Genomic DNA, 16,643 nt, shown 5'->3' with positions numbered 1-16,643 from the left:
CTGCTGCCAACTCTCTTCTCCTTGGGCACCAGGCTCGGAGGAAGAACCTGCCTGAGCTCTCTGCGTGGACAGGCCTAGGTCAAATGGCCCATTTGTCGACAAATGAAGCATTGACTTTGGTGCCTTCTCGCATATAAAGAAATTCTTATGTGGTTTACTATTCGCAGATACCCACCCACCCGTTCGTAATTGCGAACTGTGGAGTAAAAAATGTGACATACCGGATTATGGTAATGTATACCCAGGAATAAACTTCATATGGATGTGCCTCTTTGGCAAGCAAAGCCCTTCAAATTCATCATGACTTTAAACCAAATCCTCCTCAATTCTACCACACCCGCCTCTCTCTTGCAGACTATGAACACCCTCGATACATCACCAAGGTGGTCTCGTGTATGCTAACCCATCTCTATGACGCAATCCTGTGAGGGTAAACCAAGCCCATCGGAAGTTGTACGTAAGGTTCTCGCGGTCATGGACGTCTTGCTTTACAAATGGCAATGGCCATGTCTAAGGTTTCTCCTCTAGAGAGGTGTCTATGATAGGGTAAATTAGTGGATGAGGATGTAGAAACCGTTGGAGTTGTGGTACTAAACATTTCTGTAAGTGCTCCTTGTATTGGCAGCATGGGACTCATTGCTCTCGTCCCTCGGTAGATTCTCTCTATGACACCTAAGTTCCAATAAAAGGAGCACAAACACTCTTATGTCAAAGGACAGGAGCTAAGGTCCCTATAGGAGTCTTACTGCAACCACGTTGACATGTGCATATCATCATCTAGAGTCTCCCAGCATGGCTAGCTATTGAGATGATGCAATACCAATCTAGCATAACGATGACTTGGAAGCTTCCACCAGCCATGTATCTAAGATAATGATTTATTAAGTGCCTCAACCACAAGTGGTGTAGCTCCCAATTCCACTATGTCAACCTCACGTGGCATTGCGGCCTCATATTGGATCATTCTAGAGATCATATCTCTCCATCCACATACATCCGACCACACAACTATGATGGTCAAGATCAGGTACGAAATATGTAACCCATACAACAATGTGGATGCCACCAATGTATCAAACCATAGCTTGGTGTGGGTGTCACAAAGTGATGACGTGCAATGCCCAATTGGAAGAGAAATGGCCGAGTGGACAAGAGAAACTGAACCCAGGAGAACTTTGAAGAAGTTGTGGCCGGGGCCGAGGGGCCTAAAAAGGGGTAAGGATTTAAAAATCCTAACACAACAACTTAAAGAACTTACGGAGCAAACTCAAAGATTCATTCACAAGTTTCAATCAAGGTTGGAAGCATGGCTCGCTGCTGCTGACCCGCTCCCTTGCGCACACAAAGATTCCATGTCATTGCCCCCCCCCCCCCCCCCCCCCCCCCCCCCCGCTCCTTCCCCGTCGCGCCCTCGCTCGCTGCCCCAGCCCCGTGCACCATCGCTGCCCATCAGCCTCATTTTGCCACGTTGCCCCTGCCGATGGAGGGCTCTGCTCCAATCTAGAGGGACTCGACGGAAGCCCCCTCACCCGACCCCACGGACCCACCATCCGACTTGCTCTTTCGCAAACAGAGCAAGCGAGCTTAGAGGCAGAGGTGGCGCGCCTTTAAGCCACGTCTGTTATCTGCAAGATCATCGGCACCCGACCTAGCAGAAGAGAGGTGCATGGGTTAGATCATCGACGTTCAGCTTCTCGCACGCGGCTACTATGAGATAGAGTTTGAGACTACCGAGATGGCGTCCAAGGTCATTGTGATGAGTCTCTTGGCCCTTCCAGCAGCTAGAGCTCATTTTCGACAGTGGCGCCATGGATTTGATCTAGCTACCGATACTGTTGTCGAGAAGGCAGACCTACCCATCTCAGTCTGCTTCCCAAAATTGAGGAGAGAGTACCTCCCGCTCCTTTCCAAGATTAGTTCAAAGATTGGGACTGTCTTGGAGACACCTCGCACGACAGCTTCTGTTGCTGCCAAAGCAGCTGGCATACCTACAATACGCGTTCTGGTTCGAGACACCCACACCCTCTTGAAGGTCGTTTTACTACCTCGGGTGAGTGGTGGTTGGCTCTGTCAAAATGTGGAGTATTCGGGCCTCTCCTCTTGAGGCAACCCCGCATGGACATGCAGCCTATATCTTTAGAGTATTTAAGGAGATTTTTCTTTCTAATTCAGCTGGAAATTCATTAAAATTATGCTTCCCTTTTTGTGTGACACTTAATGATGAGAGATATCATCACCAACTGTACCTTGTTCTGGTCTCATGGACCATTTTGGATTTAAAAGAAAGTACTACTATATCTTTCTCTCCCGCATGTCTTCAGGTTTCTTACTACCCGTACATCAATGTATTTCTTGTTAAAAAAAGTCCAATCAGCAAAAAAATAGGGAGTACATATGCTCACCTGAGTAGTACGGTATTTAGAATGTTCATTTCCTGTTCAGAAAAAAAAATGTCCTTAGAATAGTGGTCAAACTCGGGCATAATCTCCTGTGCAGCCAAAAAATTGAAACCTACAAAAGACAATTCATAAACTGCAATACCTCTACGAGCATTGTCTGACCGTCCACCACAACACGATCTCCTACATCAAATGGGTGTGTAACAAAGAGGAAAATCAAGGACTCAAACACATTTTTTGCCGAGTTTCCAAACATGAATACAGAGGGCAGGACAAGTGATGTGAAAAAGACTAGTATTTTTGGTGTTTCAACTCCAAGTATCAACACAAACACTGGAATCAGGATCATTATAAGCACCTGATAAAAAAAAGGTTTGTTTACTTAAGATTATCCTTGCTCCTGTGAAACTTCTTTATGTTAATCCCCTTGATTTGTTGCCATATACATACCGCATTTAACAGTCTATGCAGCTTCTCCACAACTGTTTTATTATCATTCAATGTCAAACAAAGGGCCCTTCTTTCTGTATAAACATTGACGACCCATTTTATGAATGACTCTTTTGTGATCTCTCCATTTTCTGTCATTTCAAACATGGCAAAAGCCCTGGCTAAGTGCTCCTCTGGTAAAAAATAGATGAAGTTCTGGAGAGTGATTCTCTTTTGTCCATGTTTAGCCATGTTGTTAAAAACCTAGACACATGTAATTTTGAAACAAAATGTTATTTGACAAGAACTCCACTCTAACTGATAAAATTATGAAAAGCCACCTCAAAATGTCTCCTTTCATTTGAATCCCATTGAGTCACAGATTGCCATTTACAAAACTCTCAAACACAGACATTTCTACATATTTATTCTTGGAAAAATTACCTGAATACCCCCCAAAATTTGTGCCTTTTTTTACAAGGAATTGCTCCAATTTCCCCAAAGAGAATATAAAAAAGCATAAACACATATTTAGATAGTTGTTAGCCAAAAGTAATCTCCCACATACCCAAAAATGTAGCATTTCCGTGTGTTAATATCAAGCTATTTGATCTCTTGACTCCATAATACCATCAAGAATCCACATTTTGACATGCTCAACTGTTTGAATAGAGTGCTTTGTATGGAAACTTGTAAAAGATTATCGTTTTTGCCATGTTTTCTATTATCACGAAAGGTAGATTGGGTTTTTGGAAAATGTCAAGGATATATTGGGCATTTTAAATTTTTAGTTCAAACTTGAGGGGTATTTTGGTAATTCTTTAGCAGGTATGTCTATCATTGAGCTTGTAGCCAGAGAGGATTTTACAGCTTAGGATGTATATCTATCATTGAGCTTCTAGCCAGAAAGAGATTTACAACTTCTTGCACCTATCTGAAAAAACAAATTGCAAATCAGCCCATGTGACACACAGTTTTAATTTAAAAACTATGTCTACGCAAAGACCAAGCACATCCTCTCCTCTCTTCTTGTCCCTGAACAAAACTATTTGCAAGACCACACAGTTTTAATTAAAAAACTATGTCTACGGAAAGACCAAGCACATCCTCTCCTCGCTTCTTGTCCCTGAACAAAACTACTTGAAGTCTTGCAAAGAGCTTCAACCTGCCATAGGCATCATCCTCGGTATTCAAAGGACCTTGTATATTACCTGCACTCTGGACTACATTGTTCACTAGAGAACCACAAAAAGATGTTTACAACGTTGCCTACCACTCTCTATCACAGCACTAAGTTGGTTGCCTCAGCTGCACCCCTTGGATGAAATCGGATTTTTTCAAATGGAGCTGCACTAAAAAATCAAGATTTGGTGGAATCATGCAGCGCATGCAAGCACATTGTTAATGTAGAATCCAAAAAATGCTTTAAAGTAGAAATACCTGTTTTGCAGCAATTCTTGCTTGAACCTCACTATTTATTGTTGCATCACCTTTCTCATGGGACAAAATAGACGAGTAAGCCTTTAAATTTGTACTCCTAATTGTCCTCATTAGCTTTTTCAGTGTCCAAACTGAAACTGTCTGCATAAAAAAGTTATCAAACATTTCTTAAGCTTCAGGTGCTTTAGTTTTGTACATCTACAATCGAGATAAAGTGTAAAAGTTTCTCAACGCAGTCCCCAGAAATGTTAAGAGTGATCAGGAAGTTTAAAGTTTCTAGTTTTAGAGAGAACATGCATTTGAAAAAGGAACACTAAGATTTCAGGAGTTTCAAACACACGCATACACACATTCTTTTTCTGGTGGAATTGTATATTATGAGTGGGAGACCTTAAGGTGAGTGAAAACCCCAAATGAAGATAATGCAAAAGGCAGAAATGTAATGTCTATCTGAGGATATCTTCAATGGATGACCCAGAATGCAGTAGTTATATGGATTTCCTGTACAGGATATTAGCCGATTCATCGTCAGCATCGTCCTAGATTTTGCAGTGCATATCTTTTCCATATGTAAATGTCATAACCTATGGAATCACAGGTAGAAGGAAAAGTGTGATTTGTAGCACCTTAGTGGATGCCTCTCAGTGCGCAGTGTACACAAAGTCTCACAAGGCACTCCGACAAGTGAATAACTGATTGGCATTTGAAAGACAAGAACAGAAGATAACAGAGACAATCAGAATGGGCTCAATGCTCAGCTGAACCCATCAACTCACTATAAAAAAATTTAGAAGTGACTGGCTGGCTGAATACTCCATAGAGAAATAAAACATTATATTAACGCCTTCAAAAGGCCAAAATGACCTATGAGACCAAAAGGTTACATACTTTTGTGACTCTAGTACAATGGCTGGGGAACATCAAAATAAAAATCAGGTACCTAGAGTGGGTGGGTATGTAAGCCTACCCTACATCATCATCATCAGCATCGCCATCACATAATACATCATCTCAAAACATATGGGGAGGTCTAATGAGGTGTACAATGGAGAAACTCTCTTGGGGGGCATGCTCGATGTCACTCTACGACGCTCCATAGCCTCTGATGTAGACCTCATCTATGATGTGAAGATCCTCACATCCTCAGGCATCATGAGCTGCAAGCTGGATGGCTCGATCAAGAAGGATGCCCGAATGAAGGCATGACTAGGTAACCTGTGGTGGGCCACCCCAAGTAATCTTTCGGTAAAAAGTAGTGACCTGCCTCTGTATGGAGACAGAGAGAGAGAGTCGAGACGAAGAAGCAGTAGATTGGCAGATGTACAGCACCCTATGGTAGGTTCAGGATGAGAGATGTTTGAGGTAATTCCTCTTGGAAGTTTCGAGACGCTGGACCGCCACTCTAGGAGAGAAAAGACCAGACCAGCCACGCCCATCCAAGAATAGCACAACAATGCACTTCTTCATCATCACTCAGACATCAGCAAGACTACTATCATCAAGGCCCTCAACATCGAGAGGTGTCTTTCTAGGTAGAGCAGGGGCACTCAGCCGGGTAAGACACCCACATTCACCAAGGAGGCGGCCCAGACACCTACATCATAAACAGGTCATAGTTAATTATCCAGCACCACACAAGGAAGATGGCAAGGCATCTCAGCTATGCAGAGATACATCTTTTCATGAGAGAATTACCCTACTGAAAGAGGATTTTAAAAGTACCTTGTGTATGCTGAATTATGGAAGTACTTTTTGATAGGCATTTTATTAACCTCTAGTCTATAGGCTTCCTTTCCTTTTCTCTTGAATGAGAGACAAATCTAGTATATGTACCGTTTTGGTCTCATCGGCCACCTTGGCCTTTTAGAGACACTAATATAGTCTGTCTTTACTTATTATTTCATCCTTCTTTCCCTTTTTTTCTCTCTTTATTAGTAAGAAAGGTATATTTAAAAAATTGTAGTATTGCAAATATACCTCTGAGGTTAGCCCTTGTAATTTCTCTTGTTGAACTGTATCTGAGGTTCTTGAGTTTGTTGGAATTGAGGAGGCTGATGTGTTTCGGTCTGACACTGGCATCGATGTGCTTGCTTTAGGTGTCATGAGCCCTATGTTTATAAATTTATGATGCAGTGCCTCCTCTGGCATGTTATTTGGAGCCCTTGCTTCATTAAAGTGTCCAGTATAATTTGCATTATCCTGCATATCATGTTGATGTTGTGTTGTCAAGCTGTTCAATCTTTTGCAGCCCTTGTGCCATATGGTAGCAAACTTTGAGCGAGAAGGTAGTTAACCCGAGCGGCCCAAACCAGAAGTTTGATCTGCGAATGGCATTTCTGAATGGACATTTTTAGACTGCGTTCTTGGAAGAGCCTTTGCATCTGGTTCAGTTTGAACCTTGACTGATTGTGCAGCAGTTTTGTGTTTTCTTTTGTTGATGGTTGTTCGGTCTGAATCCAACTCTTCTGCAAAATGACCAATGGAGGTCCAGCTAGCCTCTCTAAAACATATTGATTAAAAAGGCAATCTTGTATCCTGTCAAAGTATGCTTTGCGATGGAAACTGTTTGCAGCAATCTTCACCACCAAGACCTTCAACATCCAAGCAACAGATGCCGTAAAAAAACACCAGAGTATCTACAGGAACAAAGAAAAAAAGCCTTAACTAGCTTTTGTGACATGAAGTGGTCAATTTTGATCAAGTACAGGGATGTCACGAGAGTGACACGCTTAAAAGAAAACAGACCCTTGTCATTATGTTGACGGCTAGGGTGTCCTCGTGCCCTTGAAATATCACCTCCCAGACTCCAAGAACAAGAGCTAGCCAGATACAGCTTTTAACAGAATGCCGCAACCCATACACAAAGTAGAGAACTTTCTTCTTCAGCAGATAATGTTTTTCTATCAAAGACACAAACAGCTTAAAACATAAAATTTATTAGTGATGTCCCTCCGCATACAGGTTTTGGAGAAGAATCTATACACCACAGACCAAAAATTTATTTGATACCAACATAGACAAGGAGTGCTTACAAGCAAAGCCAAAGAGCAAAACTGTCTGGATATCCATACAAGAGACACTCCCAATTTCCATGAACAGGTATGCAATCAAAAAGAAGAAGAAAAATCATTTGCACATGTTACTGAGAATGACCACTTTCAGGCAGTTTCATGGCTCTTCAAAAGCTCATGATAATCCACCAGAGGAGCTTAGTGGTCTTCCGTAGGGTCTTCTTTCAAAAACTGGCAACACTACATTTTTGATCCTGCTGTTCTTAAGCAATTCCTTTCATACTAAAGATTTCCAAGTTGGGTGGGAGGGCAGAAAGCTGTGTAATAGGAGCTATGAGAGTCGTTCTCACCACTGGGACAACATAAATTTGATCTTATTGCATTTTTTCTATTGGACTATGAGATTGGCAGTGAGTTCCGTTGTGCAGAGGACACATTACATGCATACAAAAGTCTCTTACTATAATAGGATGTATTAAAGCATTTTTATATTGAATTTTGAAAAAGCATTACTTTTGAGCATGTAAAGACTTGAGCAGATGTTAGCTATGATCACACATTTCAGTCATCATCACCTCTATATAAACGTATATATCATCGACCATCCACCACCAGCATGAAGGATAAGGATGGTTCTACATGGCTTCCCCGATGTCATCTCTTGCATAATCACAAAATGTTCTGTTGTGGAAATCTCTTCCAGCTATCCATACAAGACAATAGAGTAATAACCAGTTAAGCTTTTAGTTTTAAGGTGGCAAAAGTTGAAGAAGTCAAATTATTTCCGTGAGAGATAACTTTGCTTGCTAATTTGTGACTCAATGGTGCGGATTGTTTCCATTTCTGCTCCCGCAGTCTGCAGGCTGTAGAAAAATTACAGTGACACTTGCGATACAATCGAGAGAATACTGGTGTAGCTACCTGACCTAAGCAAGAGGCTGGCTTATCTTTAACAAGCTTAGTGGTTCATGGTCGTTCAATCATTAAACAAGTTCAATGTCTGTGGGTGGATTCCATTGCATATACAACACAATTAATTGGAGATCCTCACTGTATGCATTTCCACACATTAGCATTGAGAAAAAAATATTGTAGGTACATTGCAATTTGCAGCAAACCTTTCCAGTTATAGGGCTTAGATTATGGAAGGACTTCTAAACTGTAACTTATTGGCTAGCGTGCAGGTTTTAAGCAAATTACATACGGTCAGCATAGAGGGGTCGTGGTAGAAGTCAGCTCCTGCTGCTTCCCGTCAAGGTTCAGGGTCACGGGGCATGCAATCAGAGCCGTGGATCTACTAGCAATTATTCACCGTAATTTTTGCCTAGGCCCGTTTGATGTCTGACAAGTCAGCACCCATAACGTGCATGGCAATGATTGCCAATCAACGTACGACACTTCAGCACGCATAATTGTGCGCCGCTTGTACCTGTGCTGCAAGACTGCACAGATCCTCACCGAGTGGTCCAAGTACTAACGAAAGGTCAGGCTTAAAATCCTAACCCCAGGCAACTTATTGGACTCCATCCAATGGGACCCAAGTTAATAAAATAAAGCAAGCACAAACAGAGACTCAAGACTTGCGTAAAAACATGATGATGTGGCAGTGTACAGACGCTTGAGTTTTACACTGCTAATGTTGTAGGCTGTATGGACTTCCACGAATTGCATTGACACGTGAGGAGGTGGAAAATTGTACAGACAACACATTAGCACCAGCTTTTGAAAGACCAGATGCTTTTAAACTATGTGCTTTTCATGTAAACTGCTTTTGAGGGCCACGGGCCTTTAAATATGAATTGTGGGCTCTCTCTCTAATATTCTACCGCCTGCAGATGCAGAGTAGAGCCACAAGAGTTGTATTGAGTCGAAGCAATATAGAGAAATACGAAAGGGGCATAATAAACAAGACAATGGCATATATAGTGCTCTTCTAACTCCACCTATGGATGACACATCTGGGATATGCAATCTTCTTGTGATATACCCTCATATCTACCCGCCTCCAATATCGAAGTGTATGAGGAGGTACCCATCTGGCCAATAGCGCCTCTGATACCATGTGAGAGATGTGTGCCCATGTATGTGGGGCATACAATGAATCCATCTAGAGAGGTGTGTTAAAAAAGCCTCTGGTAGTGCACAACTTTTCCGTCAAGTGGTTGTGAGGGCCTGATCCAACAAGCAAAAATGCATACTATGATCAAGGTGGAATGATCACGCTATTGAAAAGGAAATATATATGGTTATGGAAGCTTAAAAGAATACCATGTGCAATCGCATAAGGAATGTTTTGATGACTTGCGGGATGAGATGTATGCAAAATTGAAGGACTGCAAGCACTTTTGAAAATGGAGCTGAGTGTGTTAGAGAATGTGGTTAAAACAAATAAACGAGCAACTTGCTAGCTGTCCTGGAAAGTGAACAGAGAAATCAATGTGCTTTAGGAAGACCTAGCAACATGAAAAAATAAGCTCAACATGTAGCATAACCAAAAATAGTACGATTAATCCGAAACTACAGGAGGAAATGATGAGCTAAAATCATGAGGAAAAATGGAAATCAAACCCTTTGTCGATGTTGGAACAAAGAAGATGGAAAGTATGGAAAGTACACCTTAAGCGACTAGACGTGGTCAAGAAGCACAAAGGAAAGCTAGAAAATGAAATTGAAACCCGAAACCGCTGATTGTAGGTCTCCAAAGTATTTGTGGGGTACATCTAGAAACGGGACCATACTGAAACTAAGTCCAACTCGAAAGTGTCATCCAAGAAAATCTGGTACAAAGCAGTCTTGAAGTCTTGCCAAGTCTTCAGTCCATAAAACTTTGGAAGAAAGAAGAACCGTGTACTTGCAGAAAGAAGAGCCTCAAATTAACTTTGATTCTTTTGTGAAGTTCTCGTGCGAAACTGATTTTAATGCATAATTGGAATCTTAAATTCCACAAAAATTTGACAATAGAACCCCACCTTTTTGAAGGTCTTCTGGTCCCAATGCAACAGGTGGTGGAGCGTGATGATAATGATATTGGTAACTGCCGGAAGGAGGAGGTGGTGGCGTTCGAGGTAGAGGATCAAGAGGCAATAGAAGTTGAACCTCATTAGAAGGAGGTGCTCTCTCTCCTGAGACCATATGTTTTTACTTTTTACTTTTTTGGGCTAGAGCCGGCAAGCCAGCAAGAAACTGCCTTTGCTTCGCGTGCACGCAAACGAGTCAAAGACAAGTTATCTTGCGGACTTGCCGACAAGGGGAAAAGCGCCTCCATGCTGTATCGTGGCATGTCAACGGGGAATGGAAGCAAGTTTCCCCCTTGGGGGAGTAAAAGTCTTTTCATGCCATGTTAGTCAGTCCATGTTCCCTTGTTAGTCACGCCACCCGAGGGTAACGTCGGGAAATCACCAAATGAATTCAGTGATGCACTTAAGGACCAAGGCTGAGAGAGAGGGACAAACCCTTGTAACTCACAGACCGTGCTGAATCTTGCCCAAGTACTCCAGGATTTTCGCCTGGTAGAAAAAGGCCCCCGTCCAGCGGATGTCCGGTAGGACTGCCATACCCAAAGTGGGCATCGGCTCAAAGGAGGCATCCCGATCCGGGCAACCATGGTCACCAAGGCCCACTCGGAAAGACCCAGGACCATGTTAGGCGAGACCGCACCGTACGCAATAACTACAAGCCCTACGAGCTTCAAACACCCTCACGGGCCAGAGCATTGTAGTATCGTGGTACGGCCCTGCAGAAGAATGCTGCAACGTTATCCGCATAGGCACTCCTCAGCTGCGGTCCACGACGACCATTATGGGCCCCACGAGGGACAACCCAACCTGGCAATCGCTTTCCGCTAATCTCCCCTCCCAGGAGTAACACTTCGGTATCTTCACCGCTAGGATTGTTTAACAGCCGTCTAGCATGTTCCAAACAGGGTGTATTGAGCTTCTGAGATTGTCAAGTTCAGAGCACTGTACCAACAAGTGTGTAAGTGACCTTGAACAAGTGTGTAAGTGACCTTGAACCTTCTTCCATTCCGCACAACGGGCAAGTCCTCGACTGCGCCCGTTCAATCTTATCCTTAAGCATTAAGCCATCCACTCTTGCTAGTAACAAGACTTTCTCCTCCATCCCACCGGGGTTCTTTCCAATGCTCTGCCTAAAGAGGTATCCACGCGTGTCCTCATACTTCCTCTCAATATAAGGATCAAGGGAGACACATTGATGTGAGTGTTCCCAGAGCTGGAAGCTCTCCTGTCTTGCGGTTTCAACAGAAGCGATGTTGATATACCTCACCCCCCAAAACTTTGTCCTTTTACACCAAGTCCACTTCTTGAATTGGTTCCAGTCTGGTATATTGTTAACCAAATCTGCAATCCAAGTCTTTAGACCTGCGTACTTGGTAAAAGCTCGTCCCCTCTGCCCTGCACAGTAAGCTGGTACGGGGGGGAGCCCTAACTCCCGGTGAAGAGTTGCTCCTGCCACAGAACTCGACTTTGCGGCCTTACCGACTACCCACCTCATTCCAGTTGCTATAAGCGTCTCTAATGGGTTCAACTTCCTCGTGTCATGTGAACCCATAATCTCCGCTCCATAAGTCGCCACTGGGAAGAGCACGCCTTGAGAAAGGCCAACCTTGACCACATCGGAATTTTCTTAGAGCACAGAAGATGTTTATGGGCATATAGAGACTTACGTGCACTCTCAATCCTATCTTTAAGGATAGTATCGATCGAGACTTCGCTGTCTATTAATATGCCCAAGTACCTATACTCTGAGGCTACCTGAATCTCCTCAGGTCCGATGTGAGGCTTGAAGGCAATAAGTTCCTCAAGGTCCCCGTTAAACACGGTCGCCTGGCATTTCTTTATGCCGAACTTCATCCCCCACTTCTCCGCCCAACTATGCAATCTATCTAAACTAGCCTGCAACTCCTCCTTAGACTCCGCGAATAAAACTAAATCATCTGCAAAAAGCAGGCCCTGGATCTTCAGGAGTAGGCCTGGAATAGCCACCCCAAGGTCAGTCGCACTCTCATCCAGGATGTCATTAATGAATATATTAAAGAAAGTAGGCGACGCGGGACACCCTTGACGCACGCCACAGGCGATTTGGACCTCCTCACTCAACTTCGCTCCGACCCGCACTCTGACCTTGGAAGATTAGTACAAGGCTCGAAAGAAATTCAAGCAGCGACCTCCAATCCCTATGGCTTCCATCTTTAAAAAGAGCGCCTCGTGTGGCACTGTATCGTACGCCTTTTCAAAGTCAATATATGCCGCAAACGTCGGTTTCTTAACGACCTTTCGTCTGAGCACAATCTCCTTCAAGGCAATCACTTGTGCCACACATTCCTCCTGAGTCCGAAATCCGGCTTGACCACGCAAGAAGAAGTTTCTTTCCTCGAGTTTCATTGAGATCCTATTAATCACGAGTGAGGTCAAGAGCTTCAGAGAGATTGGAATAAGAGATATCCCTCTGTAGTTGTCCGGATTAGAAAGATCACCCTTCTTCGGGATATACACCACTACCGAGGTAGATGATGCCTCCGGCAACTTCCCTGAATCAAACCAAGTACGCAGCAGTTTGAAGACTGCTCTTCCCATGTCTGTATTTGGTTTAAATCGATCCGATCTAGTTCCCTTATCTTGCATAAGGATCTTGAAAAATTTAGGGGGAATGCCGTCTATCCCGGCTGCTTTATGTCGCTTGATCTTGCGACAAACCTCCCGAACTTCAGTCCAACTAATAGAGTCATTGATGCCCTCTATTCTAGGCCAAAGTCGCACAGCATGATTATGCCAGTGTTCTGGGTCCTTGCTGTGCCCGGAGGGATCGGCGAAGACTCGAGAAGCATGATCCTTCCAAATGTCTCGGATCTTCTCTTCGTCCGCCTGCAGCTCGCCGTTCTGGTCTCTTAGGGGTTGAGCGGGCGCTCCTTTTCTGCTCCCCCCTAGAACGGCTTTCATATGCTTCCACCAAGCCATCAACGAAAGAAGTTCTACAAGGATCCATCAACAAAAGACCAACAACTCAAGAAAGGGAAAATAGAACCACAAAAGGCATCAAAAGAGACCTTCAAAGCCATAAGCAATGCAACAAGTGTGGCTATCAAAGTCATATGCTATTCAAGCTACCTAAGAAAGACATATGAAGCATCAAATGATTCCAATCAAGCTAATCAAAGCACAAGGATTTTATGAAGGTAGCACTCAAATATGGTTACCAAAAATTTTATATAAATCTGGAACAACCAAGAGAAATCATGCAACACAAGCTTCTACCCAAAGGCAAGCAATGACAACCAAGATCCCATAAAATCCAATCACAATCGAGGGTGGTAAGACCGCTAGATGGATACCTCATCTTCAACTACAAAATCAAGGCTTCTACAACGGAAATCATCAAATCTAGACACCGAAGCCTAGTGTCCATCAAGTCATTGAGCCAAAGAAGAAAATGCAAAAGACGGTCACACAAAGACAAGGTGGGTTCAAAAATTTCTAGTGGAAACCCAATCACAAGGAATGCACACCTATCGACAATTGCTTCTCATGGGAATTAACGCAAAGGCTACATCAGACCCTACAAGAGCTGAATGACTTGTTTTACAAAGCTTTGACAACATATGACAAGCAAGTCAAGAGGAGCCAAAATATGCCACATCATCATCTAGATCTGAAATGGTCTACCCTCACATCTCAACATTGTTTTGAATATTAGGCACAGGAGGATTCTTTCACCATATATATTGGTAAGGACAGTGAACTTTGTATCTATTTCTAATGCTCTCATAACTTTGAGCCGCTATATTGGCTTTTGTTCCCATCTTCTAGGTAGAGGTTTGTAGCGGTTTCATTCTTTATCATTGTATATATCTTAGCATTGCTGGTTATGCTGCACTAAGAAATAATCGTGTATATGAATGAATATTTATTATTTTTGCAGGGTGTCCTGCATTTCTTTCATGGCTTCTTGAGGGGCTTGTCAACCCAAGAGCATTATTGAGTCATTAAGATGCAGCAATGTGCAAAGATGATAGTGGAGATCGCTATCAACTACGAATGATTTATGCAGGCCTTCACAATACAACCAAAATCAAGAGGTATATTGAAGGGGTCAAGGAGACATATGGATTTTTAGGTGGACCATTGGAAGGGAGAATCATGGATTTCAAGAAGAAAACTCAAGATGGCAAGTTGCTAGCAAAGGTAAAACTTGTGTATATAGCTTCTCAATTAAAGCTTGACACATCCTTCTCTCAACCTAAGTTTTTTGCAAACTATACATTGCCCTACTTTTGCTTACATGTTTTGGATTGTTCCATTTATGCTTTTACCTCTTAGGTTGTTTCATTCGGTGTATTTTTCTTTTATATTATTTTCCATCTAACTTTGTCAAGTGGGAGTCTTTGGAATCTTTTACATGAAATTTTTAAGCTATGCATGTGGACCTTGGCAAGCTGTTATTGCAAAGTGTTAACCTTGAGAGATTGTCTCATAGAAAAAATTCTTCTATAGCTATCCTTATGCCACATCAAGGCAAAATGAATGCGGTAATATGTCTCCCATTAACTTAATAATCTTGGATAGATTGCAATGGTGGGTACCAAACAATGCATTGGGACCAAAAACCAGAAGAAGGATGGCTCGCGCCTCTTTTCGGCATTCAACAAACTTCCTCCAAGCCCTATCTTCACTAGAGGAATCACTCTCTGCTTGCCGCAGAGACTTCCAAGCTTCCCGTCTTTGGTTGATGGATCTTCGGGCTCTCGGGTTTAGCCTAAAGCCTCTATTCGGCCTCTTGGGGGGCCTTACGGAGAACGCACCAGCATCTCGAGAGACTCTTTCAGCTGCCTCCTCAAAGCTCTTTGATTGGCGGTTCACCGCCGCCTACGTGATTTCCCCTTCCTCTGTCGCTTCTGGTAGGGAGTCCCAGAAGTTGTGATGCAAAAAGAGTTGAGCCACCGGTTCAATTCTAGTCGCATCAATGGAGGGGGGGGGGGGGGGGGGGGGGCTCCACACACACCGCATCACAAACCAACTTCACCTTAACAGGCCAGTGGTCCGACACATCTAACGCTCTCTAGACACTTGCATGGCCGAGGAACTGAAGGGCTAGATCATTGGCCAAAAAGAAGTCAATGTCTGATCGTCCTTTACCACGGGAAGAGTGATACGAGAGTCCAAAGCCTCTCGTTTGGACAATCTTAAAATCAAGGTCCTCACTCCCCAGCCATCTCTTCATCGGACGCCGTCTAAGATTCCAATCCCCTCCTACAAGGAGAGGAAGGCCCTTTCTGCCCAACCTACGAAGCTTCGAAGCTAACGCACTTAACACGTCTGCTCGCTCATCCACTAATTGCCTCTGCGGGACATAAACATTTCCGTAAATCCAACCCTCTTTCATATTCAAAGGAAAGAGTGGGAAAAACAAGGAGTTTACGTCCAACATTCCCAACTCAAAGGCTCTGAGTTCCTGAGAGACCAAGGTCACGAGTCCCCTGGCCCCTGGCTTATCAGATCCTGGCACTTGGAATGTCGAATACCCCGCCATTCTAAGGGGCCATGCACCCTGGAATAGTCAAGTCTCTTGAAGACCCACCACATTCCAAGTCTTTTGTAACATTACGTACTCCAACTCCCCCCGCTTCGACCGGAGTCCATTAATGTTAAGCGTCAAAGATCGGCGATTTCAGCACTTCCATCGCCGGTGCCTGACGGTTCCTAACTCTCCTCACGAAAGGAAGCGAGATCTTAGCAAACCACCTAAGCCTACTCTCCGTTTGGATATTCTGAAGGATATCTACGGCTGCTTGTTTACTAGAAGTGAAAACATCGAAACGGGTGCTCCCCGTCCGATTGTTAAGGAATCGATCCAAAAGCTCAATACTTGCAAACAGGGAGGTTGATCTTAATGCGCGCTTCAAGGCCTTGCTGAATGACACTTCGGTGTGTTCATTAGCGCCCCAAATGCACAGCTTGTCAACCGTTCCTTCTGAAACACCCCTCCCAAGCCTGCTTCTCATCATTACCCGTTCCTCTCTAGCCGGTCTGCTTGGGGCGGCGATCGGATCAATCTCGGGTATCGACAAGGATCTTAGCCCGTTGTTTTGAAGTTGATCGGCATTCATAACCTCAATGTACCGTACTTCCCTTGTTGAGTTCGGTCCATCCTGGTCTATGCCCCCGCCCCTCAGCTCCTCAGACGGTTGCCCGTCAGAGTTTACTGCGGGGCATTCAGTCTCAGCCATAGCTAGTGAGTTTCGCTGCCCCGCTACGCGCTGGTTCATCCCGTCCTTCCCGGTTTCTGTGAGTTCGGGTTCACTGTAGCGGTGACCAGCGGGGCCCCGCTCCCCACTTTATGGGGTGCTGTC

The 16,643-nt window shown here is 43.8% G+C and overlaps 1 pseudogene; it reads right to left on the bottom strand.

The window, feature by feature from the left end:
- LOC147419161 (uncharacterized) overlaps positions 1–15,823 on the bottom strand; it is a 30,004-nt pseudogene extending 14,181 nt beyond the window's left edge.
- Positions 15,824–16,643: the final 820 nt, after the last annotated feature.

The sequence above is a fragment of the Adiantum capillus-veneris genome, chromosome 29 (assembly GCF_014529385.1).
Source record: "Adiantum capillus-veneris isolate H3 chromosome 29, ASM1452938v2, whole genome shotgun sequence".
NCBI classification, from domain to species: Eukaryota; Viridiplantae; Streptophyta; class Polypodiopsida; order Polypodiales; family Pteridaceae; genus Adiantum; species Adiantum capillus-veneris.
Note: the sequence above shows the minus strand (reverse complement) of the source record. Positions and strands in the feature narration are given on the sequence as shown.